At 46.1% G+C, this 8,807-nt stretch overlaps 1 long non-coding RNA gene across 1 annotated transcript; it reads right to left on the reverse strand.

Moving 5' to 3' along the window:
- Positions 1-631: 631 nt before the first annotated feature.
- Positions 632-4,504, reverse strand: LOC125758385 (uncharacterized). Its single transcript, XR_007416003.1, has 3 exons — positions 4,371-4,504; positions 2,552-2,766; positions 632-735 (listed from the first exon to the last, which is right to left on the reverse strand). It is a non-coding gene; the product is annotated as an uncharacterized LOC125758385 (long non-coding RNA).
- Between the last annotated feature and the right edge of the window lie 4,303 nt (positions 4,505-8,807).

Genomic DNA, 8,807 nt, shown 5'->3' on the forward strand with positions numbered 1-8,807 from the left:
GTAATATCCTGATCTCCTGACCTTTGATAACACTTCGTTTACGTATCGGCGCACTACTTGTAAGCTATTATAATTTTTAAGAATATGTAATTTACTTTTTTGTGTACCAAAACCAGGACATGATTACGAGGCACGCCGTAGTGGCGTGTTCCGGATTAATTTTGACCACTCGTAGTTCTTTAACGTGCAGCTGAGACTAAGTACACGGATGTTTTGCATTTCTCTCCTATCGAAATGCGGCCGCCAGGGCCGGGAATCGAACCCGCGTCCTCGAGAATAACAGTCCTACACCTCAGCCGCCGAGCTACGACGGTGGGTGTTATAGGGGGGGGGGGGGGGGGGGGTTGCAAAAAAATGTTCACCATGACATACAAATGTTCATCATGACAAATGTTTACCAGCCGTAGATTTTGGTGCCTGCAACACACGAACTCGTGGGCTTCGGTTGGCTTCGAATGGCTTTTGTTACTCCGAAAGATTCGTCACAAAAGGGCACATTCGTGAGTGCGGTGATAAGAATAAGCGGATTTATGTGCAGTACACGACTTGCAAGTGCTTGTGAAGTTCTTTTTCACAAAGAAAAGCAAAAAAATAATTACGTCGAATATGTTTCGCCTTCTTACTTGGCCACAGAGAAATAGATTTTCCGACTTCTTCGGCTGGAGTGCTCGGGTCAAGAATTTGGAGATCCAGAGCCAGGCAGAGGTTGGCGGCCTTGTAGGTTTCGTGCAGAACCTAGACAGATCGGAGAATGTGAATGCAATTCATGACAGCAACAATGACCAAGGATCGCAAAACTATAAGCGGTTTAGCTGTGTCAATCACTCAATACGAGCAACGCTGCATTAGCCTTCAAAGCTATGTACTTAGGCAAGTGGCAGCGTGACTGCTTAATGAACTCCTTTTAAAGGGCTTTTCCATCGTTGAGCACTGGCTGATTCGACCAGTGGAAGCGGGCGGAACGAAGGAAATTAGTGCATTGACACATTTTACACGTATGTGAACTTTCATTCGTCGCATCGTTGTCTAAAGTAATGGTCGTGTATTTAGTGCCAACGCTTTTAGTAAGCAGTCAATATGAGGAGTGTGAAGGCTTTACGACTGTGATAACTTGTGATGTGGACGTGAAAACTGCGAGAGTTGTGTTCACTGTTCTCATAGCTGTGACCGAGATCTCCAATTCATTGATGTGAGTTCATGCAGAACGTTACTCAGTCCGGTAATTGAGGAAGAAGCGTCAGTTGAGTATCACGCCATTTTGCGTAGCCGACATCTGGTTCCTATCGTCCGCAAGACGCTTTGTAGTGAAAGAAGGTGCTAAAACCAATCACAAATTTTTGTCTGTTCCCACTCGTAAGAAAAAACAAAAACAAAAACAACAACGAAAAAAAAAGAAAAAAAAACCCGAATAAATGGCCGCGGAGTACTTCGTTAACTATCAACACCATAAAAATTCTAAAGTAGGCAAGGACGAAATCTACAAAGAGCGGTCATCTGACTTGCCAGAATAAAAAAATTAGGAGCCCTTCCAATATCGAAAAAATGCGATTGGCGCGTGCGTGCCTGAGCTACTATCTTTCTTCCCTTCTCTCGCATTGTGAAGTGTACCCTCCTAACTTTTTCCTTCCTCCATTATCCAAATAGGACCTTCCACGACGTCCTTAGCAGCGCAACACTTCTGTTGCTACAGGCAACAAGGACGGTCATGCGCAATACAACGAAATGCAACAATGAAATGTAACAATGAAATGTGGCAACGTGAAATGACAAGTGACCTCACTAAAAATATCAGACTGCCATATCAGAAACGGCTGATCGGCGACAAGCCTACGATGGACAGAGTATCAATATTTTTTTTCAAAACGGCGCGTACCGGTGCTCCTTCAAGGGCCTCATTTGTGTACCCCCGCATTTCCGTACACTCGTCGGCGCCGGGTTTTTCGCGAACTATGCCACTGCCGCCGTCGTCACCGAAATCTGCAGCTCATAGATGCTTCGCTTAAAAACGCAGTGCAGAAACGAAGGTCTCACAAGTATAGTCGGTTTACACAAGTATAGTCGGTTACAACCTAAGCCTAAATACGAACTCCACCCGCAAAACCGCGGCGCGCTTGTCAGTCACCAATGTAAGAGAGTCGTGCAAGATGGTTTCCTTTTGAACTGTAGGTACTTTTTCTTTGCTAATGTAAACGCCACGCCTATAGAAAACTAAAGATTCGTCGTTACTATATAAAATAATATTTTTGGTTAAGCAGCGATGTGAGAATCTGATGAAGTTTGCCAGGACGTTCAAGATATCGACTTGAAGCCAGCGACACGAACGTGTCTGTATGGGTACACCAACAATCTAAAACACGCGAAGTTTCTGACGTCACGGAAATGAGCAAATGCGATTGTATGGGACGTCTATGCAAATTCTTCCTGGGTGGAACAGTGACATTTGTGGGTAGAGCTTGTATTTATTCTTATATTGTAGGCGACTATAACAATGATGGACAAGCGTCGATATTCTGCATAGCTCAACCACACAGCGTGACGGTGGAGTGCTAACCTCGAGCGTGGGTCCGAGTTGGACGAGTGCAGCGCTAGTGCGGGCCACATGCAGGAACGCAAGCCCGTCGATCTCCTTTCCCTTCAGCTGCACCGCGGTGGCCTCGGCCAGGCGCACGGCTTCGCCTTCGTGGCTCTGCTCGAGCGCACTCTCGTGCGGCGCCACCAGAATGCAGGCGCCGGACGGTGCCGCGCTGCGCAGCTGCGCCACGTACTCTGCGCACATTTAGCACCACCATCGAGTGACTCTGCAGGTTTGGTACGCTGCCGTTTGTATTACGACAGCTACGACAAACCCCAAAAGAGATAAGCTGGCGCTAAGCGCTCGGGATGATGAACAGACGCTATAAATAAATTATACTCGTCCTGTTGTTATAGATTACAAAACTGCAATCTAAAAAATGTCCCACTTACAGCGGCAAGAGGCTTCGTACGTTAAAAAAATGTTTTCCAACCGGTTTACTCTGACGTAAAGTTTGACAACAGGCTCCATCCGGGCATCTAATTAATAGGTTATGGGTTAAGATGAAGACGAACCACGTTGCAGACTGAGAGAGCCGAAGGCTGAAAGAACACTTGCTGAATTCTGGTGGCACAGTTCAAAAAAGGAAACATTCGACGCCTTACTGATGCGCCGGCGCTGAGATTTCGGTAAAAGATAATAAAAACATTGAAGTGTGACAGTTATTGTTTATTATTCCAATCATGCCATTACCGAAACTAATAACTTATCGAAAAAGAACCTAAGAAAGCACACTATCAGTATAAGCTCATTTAGCGTTGCTTTAAGTGTTCTGTTATTCCAACAGACTTTTTTAGCTTTGATGTAGTTACACCTGTTGAGGCTTTAAAGGAAGCGCATGAATAAGGCGCAACTGTTAAGGTTCTATTCTTCACCAGAGAGAAGGCAATTTATTCTCTGCGGTTTTCCTATCTTTTTATTATGATGACCTAGTTTTAAATTTCTGACGCAAACAAATAAGCTTGAATGAAACTCCTTTTCTCTTTGCCTTATATTGTTGCCTGGCTGTTTCGGAAAACGCATATGTGCAGTGTCTACAGAAACAGAACGAGATCAGGAGAATAGTTCGGTAGCTTCAAACACTGACGTTTAGCGAGCACAGGGCAGTTTGCAATTTAAGCCCTGTCTATTCTGACTACTTACACTTAATGATCAATCTATAGTAAAGGGCCTCATCACGTAAAGGTGTGGATATTTTATAGACTTGAATAACGGAGACTTTGTGAGAACACACCAATTTTACTAGTTTAAAATAACATTGGGTTACACGACAGGAACTTACGTTAACATCTTACCGCTGTAGCTGCTAGGAATGCTGGAGTGGTTGTGTTATGTCGCCCAGTGCAATACAAGCGTTACATAAAGGAGACAGAATGACAAGCTTGATTACGTTGCGCATAAGGAATAAAATATGGCTTAGCAGGAAGCATGACGCCAACTGTCAACATGTGCTTGCCAGCATGTCCTGACGTCTCTGTCTACATTCTGCAACTCGTTTTCTTTTGCTTTTCCGACACGTACTACTGAAAACGCCCACCATAGATCTAGAGATTTCGCTGGTTTCAGGATGTTTGATTTCTGGTAGTTGCTGTAATGCGAAAAATGCACAAACATAGCCGCACAATGATACTGAAGACAACCATGACAATGTTTGTGACTAGCTTTACTAGGCGTTACCGTTGTTAGACAACTCTAATTTTTTTCATTCCTTGATGAAACGCTTTTAACGTTGCTGATTTTTTGAGCACACGAGCTGTTCCTCGCCCACTCACTCCACGGAGCGTCAGTGGACGCTCACCTTTGGTGATGTCCTGCAGAGCGTCCAGCCGACCGTAGCGACGCAGCGAGAGCACGATGTGAGTGCAGAAGAGCTTGGACACGTTACGGTCGACATCGATGCGGTCAGACAGCACGCACACCAGCGGACGCTTGTTCTCTGTGCGCAAGAAGGGGAATAGATGCTTGAGCAAGCTTTAAAGTACCGCGCAATTGATAAACAAAGGTCAAGAATTGAACAGTGCGACATGAGCCGCATTCATATTTTTCGTCCATCGTCATTCACAGCAAAGATTATACGAGATTAATCTAGCCTAATGCAAAATGGACAAAATGCGAGACATTTATTAAAGCTACGTTATTCTGAAGCCCTGTCAGGATTAGTTTGATAAATTGTTAAAAAGGAAAAAAAGTTAGAAAGGGCCAGCCAACACACTGCAACCGAAAGCGAACGTTTCTGTTCATCTGTTTTTTGACTCCAGTACATCGAAAATTGACGTCTTAGACGTCAATTTTCGATTTAATAAGTATTGCAGTCTCTTCGCTGGTTTGAATTTGCAGCGGGCGAGAGTTTCTGCACAAGAACCTGACGAGAAAGAAGTACGTTAAATAATTCTGACGTATTCAGTTATTTAAGTATCTTTAATGGAGACGAACTTGCCTTCCACTCGTTGCTTCAAGAGGAGTATTCACAAGAGTCGGCCCTCAAATATAAAGGCGATATGACGTCACCCACCTTCATAAGCGGGATCAGAATGCATTGCTTACCCTTTCCATACGGCATGCAGCGCTCTTTAGTTCGTCATCGGGTGACTCTAAAACGAAAAAAAAAGATAAAAGAGAACGTACGAAATAAGAGATGGAGGTGAGCTTTTCACAGCACCAGTGAGTTCGCAACAGATTTTTGGCGCGTGTAATGCGAAGGTTCTGCGGAGGCTACGGCTAGCAGGAGTGCTGTATAATGACGAAAACAAACGTAACTTACTTGCCAAGGTCTGCGCCGCCATCTGTGGGTCATTACGGACTGTGAAGGAGGAAAAAAATGGAAAGCGGAAATGTTTAAAATTGCTGAAAAAGTAAAGTTGGGGCAAAGCAGAAGCGACGCTAAATTTGTTTGGTACTAATGGCACAGAGCGTTTTAATTCCAAACGTGTTGCCAGGTAGATTTTCCAGGTAGAAACGTTTATCTGTTGTTCGGTAGCGCACAAACGCAAGAAACACAAAGGATAATAATAATAATAATATCTGGGGTTTAACGTTCCAAAACCACGATATGATTATGAGAGACGCCGTAGTGGAGGGCTCCGGAAATTTAGACCACCTGGGGTTCTTACGTGCACCTAAATATAAGTACACGGGCCTCAAACATTTTTTCGCCTCCATCGAAAATGCAGCCGCCGCGGCCGGGATTCGATCCCGCGACCTTCGGGTCAGCAGCCGAGCGCCATAACCACTAGACCACCGTGGCGGGGCGAAACACAAAGGAAGAAGCCGGGACAAGCGCTGGTCTTAGAAATGAAATATTATGTGAAAAAAGAAAATTCGGAACATATGCAGGAAACGTAAACTACAGACGTCTTGCGAGTGATTCATGAACAGAATCTCTTCTGATAATGACACCGACGGCTAACTATTAAAATTGGCTATCACACTTGCCATGCGGTATGCTTCGGCGATATCACGAGCATGTTGATCGTGATGATGCGTGATGATTGAGGTTTGTGCCAACGAAGGAATACATCCGCATTCGCGCAATGGCTGGTGAGATGAGGAGATACCCCTCCCTTCAAGGAATTATGCTCAGGCAGCCTGATATTAACACATCTGGCAGTCAGTCCGATGTAGACAATGGATAGGTTCCAACTCGCACGCCTTTCAGCCCTACTACAAGAACGTTTAGTTCTAATACTTACAGCGAGGACAAATAGTATAACAGGTGTTTGGAACTTGTCCTTCACAACATTGTTTCATGACTCCCAACATATATAGATGTTGTTTCTTGCCTTGTGCGCTTCTGTTCGGGCTACCAGCGCAATCATCAGTGATAGGAAACTGACATGACCAGGATTTGGGGACAGTTGCACGTAGCGCCATCTCTCGCCGGTGGCAGCGGCGGCCTGCCGTAAGTGAATGGGGAATATGCGAAAAAAGTCATATCTAAAAAAAAAGCTAGTTACTTTAAAGGTCTCCCGGTTCTATACGGAAGAGACCCACGGAACATTCTGGTAAATTGCAGTGTCGCACTACAAATCGCATGGTTTCCCAGAGTGTTTATTATTTTATAATGCACCTCCACGTGTGCGTTTAATGGGCTGTGTTGAATTGTCCTGGGAAACCATATGCTTTATAGGGCGATACTGCAATTTTACGAAATGTTCCAGTGGTCGGTGCGGTATGGAACCGGGAGTCCTTTTTGGTAACTAGCTTTTTTTCGTCAGACATGATTGTTTTTTCGCATACTTCCCACTCACTTACGGCAGGCCGCCGCTTCCCCCGGCGAGAGATAACACCACGTAGAGATGTCCCCAAAGACTGGCAATGGCTAATTTCAATTCGTCTGCCCCAGCGCTGGAGTTGACGCACACGTACCTTCAGCATGGCGGAGGTTCCGCAGCCTGGAGAACGGCTCGGTGTCGCACTGTCCCTCGTAGTCGTCGAGATCGACATCGTACGCGACCACGCAGGCCCGCGGGTAGTTGGCCAGCGCGTGGCTCACTTTGCTGGAGAGCAGCGGGTCATCCTCGTGGCTCTCCACGCGGCCGTGGCCGAGCCGCAGCACGGACAGCGCATCCAAGTTGGCCACCGTCGAGGCGGGCCGCCACTCAGCACCCTTGCACACCTGCGCTCCCCCGGAAGATCAGTAAAGAGATTTAAGCGATAAGAAGTTTGGCGTTATAGGGAATCACGTTACTTCGAAGTTCGCAAGCCCTGATGAAAATGAATACGCGGCTTGTGATTATATTAAGTGAAGATGAGAATATTAGATGCAAATATTGCTCTCGCACTAACTTCATTGCCTGGGCCGTAACAGAAGGGCATTTTGAATGGCATGGTATAAAAAGGGCTTCAAACGAGATGCATGCACAATCACGGTCACGTGACAACGATTACCGAAATATCCAAAGAGATGCCAGACGAGGTAATGAACATACAAGGTTAAGGAACATAAATTTCATAAATTGCACTTACAATATTCTTACAACTAGGAAACATAAGCATACATCCGTCTTCGCAACCATTAAAGAGTGTAATGCACAGGGGTTCATATGTGCGCTAGTTTGTTCATGAACATTGTGGCAGAACAACGCAAAAAGCGGGGCAGTGAACACACAGGACACAGCCCTATCATAATTGATAGTTGTTGGTCAATGATGTGTCCTGTGGCTCACTGTCCTGTTTATTGCGCTGTCCTGCCAGAAAATTAAGCAGTGTTCTTTTTTCTAGTTTTCTGCCTGTTTTGTTTCCGAAAGTAGAACGACAAATCGTGTACGACACGCGATGCAAGGACGCTGTCCACGTGCCTGCATGTAGGAGACGAGGTCGCTGCCCGAGCAGTATCCGCGCATCTCCGTCGCATCGCGGAACACGACGGCGCCCATGCTGATCGAGAAGCAGGTGGTGGCGTACTGCCGCTGATCCATCAGCAGGCTGCTCATCCACGTTAATGCCTGACCGATGGGTACGCTGGGCGATGGCTGTGCACCGGTCGAGTAGAAGACTGACGAGTAAGCAATGTGGCAGATGTTGTAGCGGTTATCGTAGTGCGTCTCGAAGACCAGGTAGTCCAGGTACCTGCGGACGGCAGCGTCAAATGGGACACTCACTATGTACGACTCTAAGTACTCCATTTACAATGGCCGGCGCCTATGTCGCTTGTTCATATCTTTCATCCATTTGTATTAGCCAAGTTTGACATTTTATACAGCTTTTGCGTAGCCGAAGCTGTCCCTAATGTAGGATGAGATAGGCACATCGGTCAGCAGCGTTAACTGGATGACGATGAAATGGTAACGCATGCAAATGACCAAGTGTTTTGCTAGGAAGCCGAAACTGAGAGGCCGTAAACAACAACAAAAGAAAGTGACGGATGCTTTCAAGATGGCTTATGCCGGTGTCACATGGGCATTTTTGATCGCTATCAGTGCCGATCCGGATTAAGCTCAATCCGGATCAGGCGCTCTTACACGGTCACATTTAAGCCCGATCATTCCCGATCAAGCCCGATCGGGATCGAGACGATCGCGATCTACGCATCGTGATCTGGCTCCGTGATCGCGATTTGGGTGATGTCTGCGCCAAACTCGATCCAGATTAGGCTGTGCCGTGTAGCAGCGACCTACATTTTATCGCGATCAAGAGTTCCGATCCGGATCGGCCCTGATCCCGATCTAAAGTGCCCGTGTGACACCGGTATTAGATAAGACAGTTTCTAAGCAAGCTACCTTGATCAACACGAAGT

The sequence above is a fragment of the Rhipicephalus sanguineus genome, chromosome 4, assembly GCF_013339695.2.
Source record: "Rhipicephalus sanguineus isolate Rsan-2018 chromosome 4, BIME_Rsan_1.4, whole genome shotgun sequence".
In the NCBI taxonomy this organism is placed as follows: domain Eukaryota; kingdom Metazoa; phylum Arthropoda; class Arachnida; order Ixodida; family Ixodidae; genus Rhipicephalus; species Rhipicephalus sanguineus.